Genomic DNA, 11,415 nt, shown 5'->3' with positions numbered 1-11,415 from the left:
CTCAGAAAGTTTCCAGAGGCCATCAGACGCAACAGGAGCACATTTGAGACACACATGAATAGACAAAGAGCAATTAATGTCATAAACTTGTCTGGTTAACAACCTTAAACTCCTTCAGTTTTTCATAAGGATTAGCTGCACACCTGAAGAAACTATGAGTGCACTGTTTACTGGATACCATGTTACAGGAAGAGGTGTGATCAGAGGAGCACCAGCAGTAAAGACATTGATATCAAAGACATAATCTCCCATGGGGGATGCCCTAAGCTCTTTACAACCCTGCTATGGTGGCTGATGCCTTGGAAATTGAGCTGGGATACATTTCCTCGACAGCAGCCTTGAGAAGGCCTAATTCCTCCCAAGGAATGATGGTACAGTAAAACCTTGGATTGTGAGTAACTTGTTCTGAGAGTGTTCCGCAGGATGAGCAAACATTTCTAATAAGTTTTAACTTGATAAACGAGCGATATCTTGCAATACGAGTAGTACGTGATGCCGAACGTCACATGATCACAACTGAGCCAATAGTTCTTCTCTCTTGCTGCAGGATTTCTCCAATTTTCCTTGGAGAAAACTGTGACCTGATTGCATTCTTGGACATGACTTAGAGGGGCTTGCTCATGAACAGGAGCTGCCAGTTGCCGATGAAATTGTGTCCTTGGGGAAGACCATGGGACTGGAGGTGAATGAGGACAACATTCAAGAGCTGGTGGAGGAACATGGCCAGGAGCTGACCACCAGCAAACTGATGGATCTGCATCGCAAGCAACAGCAAGAGGTTATGGAGGAGATCTGGTCTACAGAGGAGGAAGAGAAAAAGGCGGAGGAATCCCTCACTTTAAATGAGATTAGGGTGATGTGTAAAATGTGGGAAACAATGTAAAATTTTATAGAAAAGCACCACCCAAATAAGGTTGTAGCAGTGCAAGTGATGAATCTGTTTAACAGCAATACAATGTCACATTTCCGCAAAATCCTCTAAAGGAGGCAAAAGCAAGTGTCATTGTTTAGATTCCTTGTTAAATTTGCACAAAAAGAAAAAGATTCCATTGAGCCAATAGATAGCAGTGATTCCGTTAGTGATAGTGAAAGTAGTCCTACACAATAACTCTTCTCTCTCTTGTCTCCCTCACACCAGCCACGAAGGTCTTAAAAGGTAAGTGCAGATTAATTTGTTTATTTTTCTTTATATTTTGTATTTTCTTTATTATTTTGTATTATATTACAGTATTATAATCATTTGTATATGAATATTTTTGGGTTGTGGAACAAATCATCTGAGTTTTCATTATTTCTTATGGGGAAATTCGCTTTGATATACAAGTGCTTTGGATTACAAGCACATTTCCAGAATGAATTATGCTTGCAAACCAAGGTTTTCTGTATTTGCACATTCTCAGATAGGGCTGGTCCCAGGAAGAATGAAGTGAATGTGTTTTATCAATCCCACCTCCACATCCACATCTCCACACTCTGAGGCTCCTTCTCTCTGTGTCCTTATACTTAGTGCCTCATGTCCTCTCCAGAATGGCCCTTCTAGAGCCTGCAAAGAAGACAAGAGGAGAGGGGCATTTTGAATTCCTGAAGGTTGCTGTTGATACTATTACTTGTAATATATCTCAATGATTGAGAGATGCTGACGTTAGTAAAACCTTGTCATTCCTTTGCATTTGGCAGTAATTGGTGGTCACAAGTGTCATGATTTGCATGTGTGGGCTGAACAATAAACAGCCACATTTTGACTGTGATAGTAATTATGCTTCTTCATTAATTCATCAACCGTTTGGATCTTTGAAGTGCTCCCGTTTAGTGATGCCATCTCATGTCATTTTCAGTGGAGAAGAAAATCCTGATTGATTGGTTTTACTTTCTCACAGTTAATCAGCAGAATCAAATTTAATGTAAGCTATTGTACTAAACTTACAACATATGGTAGAAAGGAAAACTGGAGCAAAAAGGATAAGTTTTTACAGACTGTAGTTGTTTCGATGACATCTCATCCTCACTGGGTTGCTGTAAGCCCAGTGTATCAAGAGGCTCTATCAGGGTGCTCAGAGCAGTATCTTACCTTATACAGTCCCCTTAAATATACCTAGCTTATCCCGTGCCCATAAGGCCAAGTAAGTATATATGTATACTGTTTATCCACCCACTAGATGCATATAATTTTATATATATGAAGATAAACATATTAATATGTATAGTATAAATACCACATGTGGCAGGAGAATTATTTAAAACTTTCTAATCCTTCCAGATCTTCTAAAGGGAGTGGAACCCAAGAAGAAACCTTTGTCAAGTTTGGTAATGAGCATGAAAATAAAATTGATAGAAGCAAGAAGAAAGCCCAATTTCACTTCACAAGTAAAGTCATATGCCAAGAGAAGAGACAGGGAGGGGAGGATTGTGGAAGGAAAAAGATGGAGCTGGTATGGCTAGAGAAATTAACAGAAGAGGGTAAAAGTGGTTGATATTGGGATAGAATTCTGGGAAAAGACAAGAGATTTCTTAGAAATGCCCCTTAAAGTTCTCATGCCCTCACCCAAAGTTGCCTATATTTCTTCCATCATATACAGAACTCTTAAAATTTCTGACAAATAAGCCTTTAAGACAGATATTTAAGAAAAATTGACACAGATATAAATGCATTTTCATTAAAAGGAAAATGAGGATATGAACTCGTGATTGTTAATTTTATGTGTTTACTTGGCTGGGCTAAAGGATGCCCAGATAGTAAATGTTATTTCTGGGTGCATCCAAGAGGGTGTTTCCAAAAAAGATTAGAATTTGAATTGGTAGAGTGGGTAAAGATCACTCTCACCAGTGCAGGTGGGTATCATCCAATCTGCTGTGGGATTGAATGGTACAAAACGGTACAGGAAGGGTGAGTTTGCTCTCTGCTTGAGCTGGATATCTATTTTTTTCCTACCCTTGGACATCAGTGCTCATGCACTTAGACTAAACTACACTACTGGCTTTCCTGTTTCTCCAGCTTTAAACAGCAGATTATGGGACTCAGCCTTCATCGTAGCATGACCCAATTCCTATAATAAATCTCTCTCTCCCTCTCTCTTCTCTCTCCATACACACAAACATATCTATATATTTCACAGATATTTATCTATACGTATATATATCTCTGCAGGTTCATACTGGTTCTTCGGAGAACCTTGACTAATACAGATGTGCTAAAGTTTATTGATATTAGAAATAATTCATTGAGCATTTACTATTTACCAGGCACTCTGCTAGATAGTTAACATCTCTTTGAGCTCAATAATACAAGCTCTATTTTACAGATGAGTAACTGAGGCTTAAAAGTTTAACTAATATGCCTAATATTACATAGATAAAAAGCATAGGAGCTAAGATTGACCCCAGGTCTGATTTCAGAACTAATGTTCTTAAACACTATCTCTGCTAAACTGCATTGTGTGTGGTCTCATCTCCTATACTTGAGTTTGTCTGACTCTATTCACCTGAATTATACAAAATTCTGGCAAAATAAAAGCTATTAGCCATTTGGACTTTGAGTAAATTTTCTTAGTAGGGGATGAAAGGAAATCTAACTTCATAGACATTTATCAAATTGCTAAGTTTTCTTGTTTGTTTCAGAATTGGAAACATAATTTATCTAGTGCCTATTCTTTAGATTCTCTATTCAAACCACCATCCCCCAACCTACTCAAAAGTATATTTAGTCTTTAGCTAGATATATACAGAAATATACAAGTATATCTAAATTGAGTGCAGTTAAGGATTTGGTCACTCAAATATTTAGCCCTTTATGCTTGGAATAGCAGCAAAATAACCTTTTGAAATCATGACTTCAGAAGTATGTAAGGTAAAGCTAAGTGCATCACCAGTATTTGTGAATGTCAAAATTAATTCCATTAAGGAGTTCTATTTCTCAAATCACAGAACCAAGCTCTAATGCTCTGTGAATACCACAGCAAAATAATAGATTCTATATCCACAATTGACTCATCCTGCCATATCAGGGGATTAAAGAGAAGGAAATCTATCTGGCATTTATTATAACTGTCAGTCACTGAGATTATTGCTAGCTTTCCTGTATTAAACCATCTCCACTTTCCTTCTATTTCAGTGGTTCTCTAACTTGAATGCTAAAATATTAACTTGCAGGTTCCCATGCATATGCTCCAAACATCCTGTTTACAGGTCTGGCATAGAGCCTGATCACCTTTTTAAAATAGAAAACTGCGATGATTCTTGTACAGATTATCTCTCCTCACACTTGGAAACATAGTGCCTCGTTTTAATTATTAGAATATTTTCCCTTATTCTGATGGATGAAAAATAAGTTTTTTATTTATAAAAATTATTTAAATATTTAGGGAGAATTTGACAATATAGAAAAAGAAAGGAAAAAGAAACAGTATTTATTACCTATTGATAATCTGTTAACTCCGTGGTAAATATCCTCCTGGTATTTTCTTTAATTAATATATGATATGACTGTACATTTTATATTTATAGTAGATTCTACGTTCTACTATTTGTATATGCTTTGGGTTGTTTAGAGTTTTATGTTCCAGCTGTTTTTTTCTTTTAACTTTGTTTTTTAAATTGAATAATATCTATTGATCTCTTTCAAGTTCATTAACCCTTTCTTCCATTTTTACCACTAGTGCTTATATAGAAGTTGTTGAATACAATGTTCTATATCCATTCCTTAGTTTATTTGCTAATTCTACTACTCAAATCAGAAGATTTAAACACAAGATTTCTTTACTGATTTTTTTCTTTACTTGTCTTTAATCTCTGAAAATCTCAGGCTAAACTACCTTATGATTATGGATTTGTCTATTTCTTTTTGTATCGTCCATTATTTGTTTTCTTTATTTTGAGGCTACTGTGTTTAGATGCTTACAAGTTACAAATTGTGATGTCTTACCAAAGGAAACTTTGATCATTATTAATTGACCCTCCTTATCTCTGCTAATGCTTTCTGTTTTTCATTCTGTTTAGTCTATTAACATAGATAAATCAACTTTATTTTGGTTGTTTGCACAGGTGTCTTTTCCATTTTTTTTTAATTATTTTTTTGGGGGTACACCAAGTTCAATCATCTGTTTTCATACACATATCCCTGTATTCCCTCCCTTCCTTGACTCCCCCCCCTCGAGTCCCCCCCACCCTACCCGCCCCAGTCCTCTAAGGCATCTTCCATCCTCGAGTTGGACTCCCTTTGTTATACAACAACTTCCCACTGACTATCTATTTTACAGTTGGCAGTATATATATGTCTGTGCTACTCTCTCGCTTCGTCTCAGCTTCCCCTTCACCCTCCCGCCCCCTCCCATACCTCGAGTTCTCCAGTCCATTCTCTGTATCCACGTCCTTGTTCTTGTCACTGAGTTCATCAGTACCATTTTTAGATTCCGTATATGTGAGTTAGCATACAATATTTGTCCTTCTCTTTCTGACTTACTTCACTCTGTATGACAGACTGTAGTTCTATCCACCTCATTACATATAGCTCCATCTCATCCCTTTTTATAGCTGAGTAATATTCCATTGTGTATATGTGCCACATCTTCTTTATCCAGTCATTTGTTGATGGGCATTTAGGTTGCTTCCATGTCCTGGCTATTGTAAATAGTGCTGCAATAAACATTATGGTACAAGTTTCTTTTGGGATTATGGTTTTCTTTGGGTATATGCCCAGGAGTGGGATTACTGGATCATATGGTAGTTCTATTTGTAGTTTTTTAAGGAACCTCCAAATTGTTTTCCATAGTGGCTGTACCAACTTACATTCCCACCAACAGTGCAGGAGAGTTCCCTTTTCTCCACACCCTCTCCAACATCTGTTGTTTCCAGATTTTGTGATGATGGCCATTCTGATCAGTGTGAGGTGATACCTCATTGTGGCTTTGACTTGCATTTCTCTGATGATTAGTGATGTGGAGCATCTTTTCATGTGTTTGTTGGCCATCTGTATGTCTTCTTTGGAGAAATGTCTATTTAGGTCTTCTGCCCATTTGTGGATTGGGTTATTTGCTTTTTTGGTATTAAGCTGCGTGAGCTTTTTCCATTTTTTTAATGTCAATGTTTCTCTATTCTAATGTTTTATGTTTGTCTCTTCCAAATAAAATTATTAGCTTGAATCATATGACATTATAATTCCTGTGGTCATAAATGATCAATTATTGGCAATTTAATATGATTTAACCTAATATTTGTATTTTTTTAACTATATAGTCAGACAACATTAATCTTTTAAGTAGAGCATTTAGTCTTCTTTCATTTAATTGATATATATTGTGTGACTTTAAGTCTACTAACTAATTTTATGTTTTCCATTTATCACCTTTTATTCTATTTCTTTTTCTCATTTCTTACATCTTCTTTTTAAATAAATTTTTAATATTTAAATTTAATCTCTTTTTAGAAGTTATATATGAAATTCCTGCTCTTTCAGTTTGTATTCTAGAAATTCACATATGCATTCCTAACTTATAAGATAGTTTAACATTAATCAATACTTTTATAAATTCCTTGGGCAAATCCCTTCCAGCAATTCCCTTTTATTCTCCTCTCAACTTATTGTTATTTTAAAATTTATTTTAAGGTTCCATTTTAAAAACCTTCCATCATTATTTTTATGTACAGTTAATCTTCATTTATATATGTAATGTTTTTACCATTATTGTTTTTTCTTTCCTTCTTAGACTTCTGACTTCCATCTGGGGCAATTTTTCTTCTGCCCAAAGTAGATTTTTAGAACTTTCTTGAAATTGTCTTTTAATGCCTCCATTTTGGAGACTATTTTTTCTCAGTATGGAACTCAAACTTGGAAATTACCTTATGTCAGCACATCGAGTTTTTTATTCCAGAGTTTTCAGCTTGTTTTCTTTACTGGAACTATATTGAAAATTGGTTCTATAAGTCCTTACCATCTTTTTGATATTTTTGTACTTTCACGGTCTTTAAAAAAATTTTTGTCAGCTTCATTGATGCCTCTAGTGGGAGGGTTGGACATAATTATCTAGAACACGATTACTGAAAATAGCAATCTAGGCCTTTAACTTTTCACTCTATTTATATGCCATTTAAACACTTACATGGAAATTATTCATGTGTTATTTACATACATAAAAAATACAAAAATTACCTATAATATACTTTTTAATGGCTGAATTTTATTGTATACACACATATGTATTTTGATATATTTATTAATCTGTTACTTGTTTCTTGTCATATTTTTTTCTTATAAGTAATAAATATAGACTATTTTGTAGGAGAATCTCTAAGTTCATGCTTAATTATTTCCTTAGGATAAATTTCTAGAATTTGATTGTTATGCAGAAGATTTGCACCATTTTAAAGCTTTTGTTATACATCTTTCAAATCCTCTTATTCCCAACAGTGTGCAAATTTCCCCACATTTTTCGCAACATTGAGTTTTATAAATGTCCTATACCTGTAATAGTTTTTCTAATTTAAATAGTTTAGGTCTTTCAAAGGAAGGAAAAATATATTCTAGAGAAAATTAATAATTATGGTTTTTTTTAAGGGAGTGAAAACGTATATGAGTTTGCTTTTACAAAATTGTAATTTAACAAATTCCATGAGTTTGCCCAAATTGTCTTATTGTGCTGGAATATTATTGAATATTGAAATATTCAAATATTGAAATAATAGGAAGTCAAACAGATCAGAAAATACAAAAAGTTTGTTGGCTTAAGTAGTGTTTGCTATAAAGGAAATGAAATAATCCTTTTCCAGAGATTCTTTCTACAGGTACCCTGCAGCTTGTACGTTTGTCTCCTTGAAGAGAATTCTTGATAGTAATTGCTAACATTTATAGAGTACCTACTGTGTACCACACACTTTGAATAACTTTCCCCCTTATTATAAAGGAATATGTCTTACATAGATAACAGCTGCTGCCACGACCCATGTGATTTAGTACAACACAGCCCAAACACAAACTCCAATCATTACTTGCATATTTTAAAAACATTTATGCAATGCAGCATGGAGTTTGTGGCAATGCTAGTTAGCATCTTTTTTTTTTAACACCTTGAAATGCCTAGATTCCTTTCATATCCTTAGCACAAAAGAATTCACTCTTTACTACAACCTAGTTTCCTAGATCATTTCTCTCCTCTGCACCCTGAGTCTCTCACATGCTGTACTCCCAGCACATCACATTTCCCTCTACCTGCTCATCCCTCTGGGGAAATGCAATTAGCCATTCTCTATGACAGCTTTACTCAAGAGAATGCACTTGCACTCTTCTTTTCTTTTTAGAGGGCAAGAGAGGGAGACAATATGAGCTGGCAATATGTTCTTTCCCAGATCGAAGAAGGGAAGGCTGTTAATTACTGCCCCTCCAAAAAACACAGAGACACACACACACATACACCCCACTACAACTTTTGTCTAGGCATATATGTCAAAGGAGAAACTCCTTACCAGAGCTTTTTAAGACCCTGAAATTTAATGACCATGCAAGTGTGCTCTTGTTTTAAGCAAAAAGTAATGTGTAAAAAATGCACTTATTCAAAATTAATATAATTAATTAATAATTATATTATAAATGATATAATTTACATATAATTATGTTATAATTAATATATAATTATAATATAATTATAAATAATATAATTAATATATTATTATCCACTTTACACAAGGGTACTTCACATATTTCCTTCAAGTAGGTAGCTTTCCTATTACAATTATAGTTTAATTCCTGATAAGGAATAAATATATCTGTTATTTGAAAAAACACTGGTAGTAATTAAATTGAGTTGCAACTCCAAGAGATTAATTTATAAGTTTATGTATCATACAGTCACATCATACACTTGACCCATACAAATGGAACTTTAAAGAATTCCTGTAGTTAAAGGATCATCTCTTCTGGAATTTAAAAATTTCCAAACATTGAAATTTCATCACATATTTGAATGCATAGGAATACAGATGGTAACAGATCACATATTTGAATATAGAACCTCTGATATCAGTGGTGTGTTTAGAGTCCTATCACAGTGGCACAGTAATATTTGAAGGTTTAAAAAAGTTATTATTATTATTATCATTTCAGATCTTGGCATATCACCAAACTTATCAGGTGACTATGTAGAAACTGTTTTCCCCTGTATTTGTGCAGAGCTGGGATCCTTTATGAAATGTTGAATAGGAAAAACAGAAGCTTCCACTTTGGTGTTGACTCTAAAGCACTATTTTAAAGAGTTAATGGCATTGTCAGAGGCCATAGTGATCAAGACAGTATGGTACTGGCACAAAAATAGAAAGGAAGATCAATGGAATAGAATAGAGAACTCAGAAGTAAGCCCAAACACATACGGGCACCTTAATTTTGACAAAGGAGGCATCAATATACAATGGAAAAAAGACAGCCTCTTCAATAAGTGGTGCTGGGAAAATTGGACAGCAACATGTAAAAGAATGAAATGAGAACACTTCCTAACACCATACACAAAAATAAACTCAAAATGGATTAAAGACCTACAGGTAAGGCCAGACACTATAAAACTCCTAGAGGAAAACATAGGCAGAACACTCTATGACATCCATCAAAGCAAGATCCTTTTGGACCCACCTCCTAGAATCATGGAAATAAAATCAAGAATAAACAAATGGGACCTCATGAAACTTAAAAGCTTTTGCACAGCGAAAGAAACCATAAACAAGACTAAAAGGCAACCCTCAGAATGGGAAAAAATAATTGCCTATGAGACAACGGACAAAGGATTAACCTCCAAAATATACAAGCAGCTCATGCAGCTTAATACCAAAAAAGCAAATAACCCAATCCACAAATGGGCAGAAGACCTAAACAGACATTTCTCCAAAGAAGACATACAGATGGCCAACAAACACATGAAAAGATGCTCCACATCACTAATCATCAGAGAAATGCAAGTCAAAGCCACAATGAGGTATCACCTCACATCGATCAGAATGGCCATCATCACAAAATCTGGAAACAACAGATGTTGGAGAGGGTGTGGAGAAAAGGGAACTCTCCTGCACTGTTGGTGGGAATGTAAGTTGGTACAGCCACTGTGGAAAACAATTTGGAGGTTCCTTAAAAAACTACAAATAGAACTACCATATGATCCAGTAATCCCACTCCTGGACATATACCCAAAGAAAACCATAATCCCAAAAGAAACTTGTACCATAATGTTTATTGCAGCACTATTTACAATAGCCAGGACATGGAAGCAACCTAAATGCCCATCAACAAATGAATGGATAAAGAAGATGTGACATATATATACAATGGAATATTACTCAGCTATAAAAAGGGATGAGATGGAGCTATATGTAATGAGGTGGATAGAACTACAGTCTGTCATACAGAGTGAAGTAAGTCAGAAAGAGAAAGACAAATATTGTATGCTAACTCACATATACGGAATCTAAAAATGGTACTGATGAACTCAGTGACAAGAACAAGGATGCAGATACAGAGAATGGACTGGAGAACTCGAGGTATGGGAGGGGGCGGGAGGGTGAAGGGGAAGCTGAGACGAAGCGAGAGAGTAGCACAGACATATATATACTGCCAACTGTAAAATAGTCAGTGGGAAGTTGTTGTATAACAAAGGGAGTCCAACTCGAGGATGGAAGATGCCTTAGAGGACTGGGGCGGGGAGGGTGGGGGGGACTCGAGGGGGCGGGGGAGTCAAAGAAGGGAGGGAATACGGGGATATGTGTATAAAAACAGATGATTGAACTTGGTGTACCCCCCAAAAAATAATAAATAAATGAATAAAATTTTAAAGAGCAAAAAAAAAAAAAAATGAGTTAATGGCCTTGTCAGGCATTAGCCAAACTCTATCAAAAGAAAAACAAATATTCATTTTTACTAGATATCAAAATTTTTCAATCATTTTGAAGTTTAATATTTTCTTTTTATCCCCACAAAAAAGATGGAAGTGGTTTTGTGGAACTGCTTTTTTAGTGCAAGATTTCTCTTTAAGACAATTTTCAGCTAAAATTACTGATTTATAAAAGCTGTCTACTCTGCAGTGTCATTTCCTCCCTCAAACAGGAAAAAAAAAGGCGCTTCTGGCATTTTCATTAAATACTTTATTAATCTCAGTGGCAGAATTTATTTAGTTCTTACTGGCACTGACATTTTACTGCCTCTAACTCACTAAGGTCAGGACTAGATCTTTACTCTGTTATCTCCCCACAGGGGTACTTAGCATAGTACTTTTCACACCATAGGAGTCTAACATGTTTTTTTCAACCGTATTGAATTCATAATTTTGGGAATATTAAATATATTATTTATAAATTTATATGTCAAAATATTTTCATTGAGCCATCGAACTAGAAATAACACCTCAAAGAGTTGAATTATTGTCCAAGGTCAATAGCCAGTCAAGGGCAGAA

Source organism: Hippopotamus amphibius, chromosome 4 (genome assembly GCF_030028045.1).
Source record: "Hippopotamus amphibius kiboko isolate mHipAmp2 chromosome 4, mHipAmp2.hap2, whole genome shotgun sequence".
NCBI lineage: Eukaryota > Metazoa > Chordata > Mammalia > Artiodactyla > Hippopotamidae > Hippopotamus > Hippopotamus amphibius.
The sequence above is the reverse complement of the archived record's forward strand: the minus strand, read 5'-3'. Positions refer to the sequence as shown.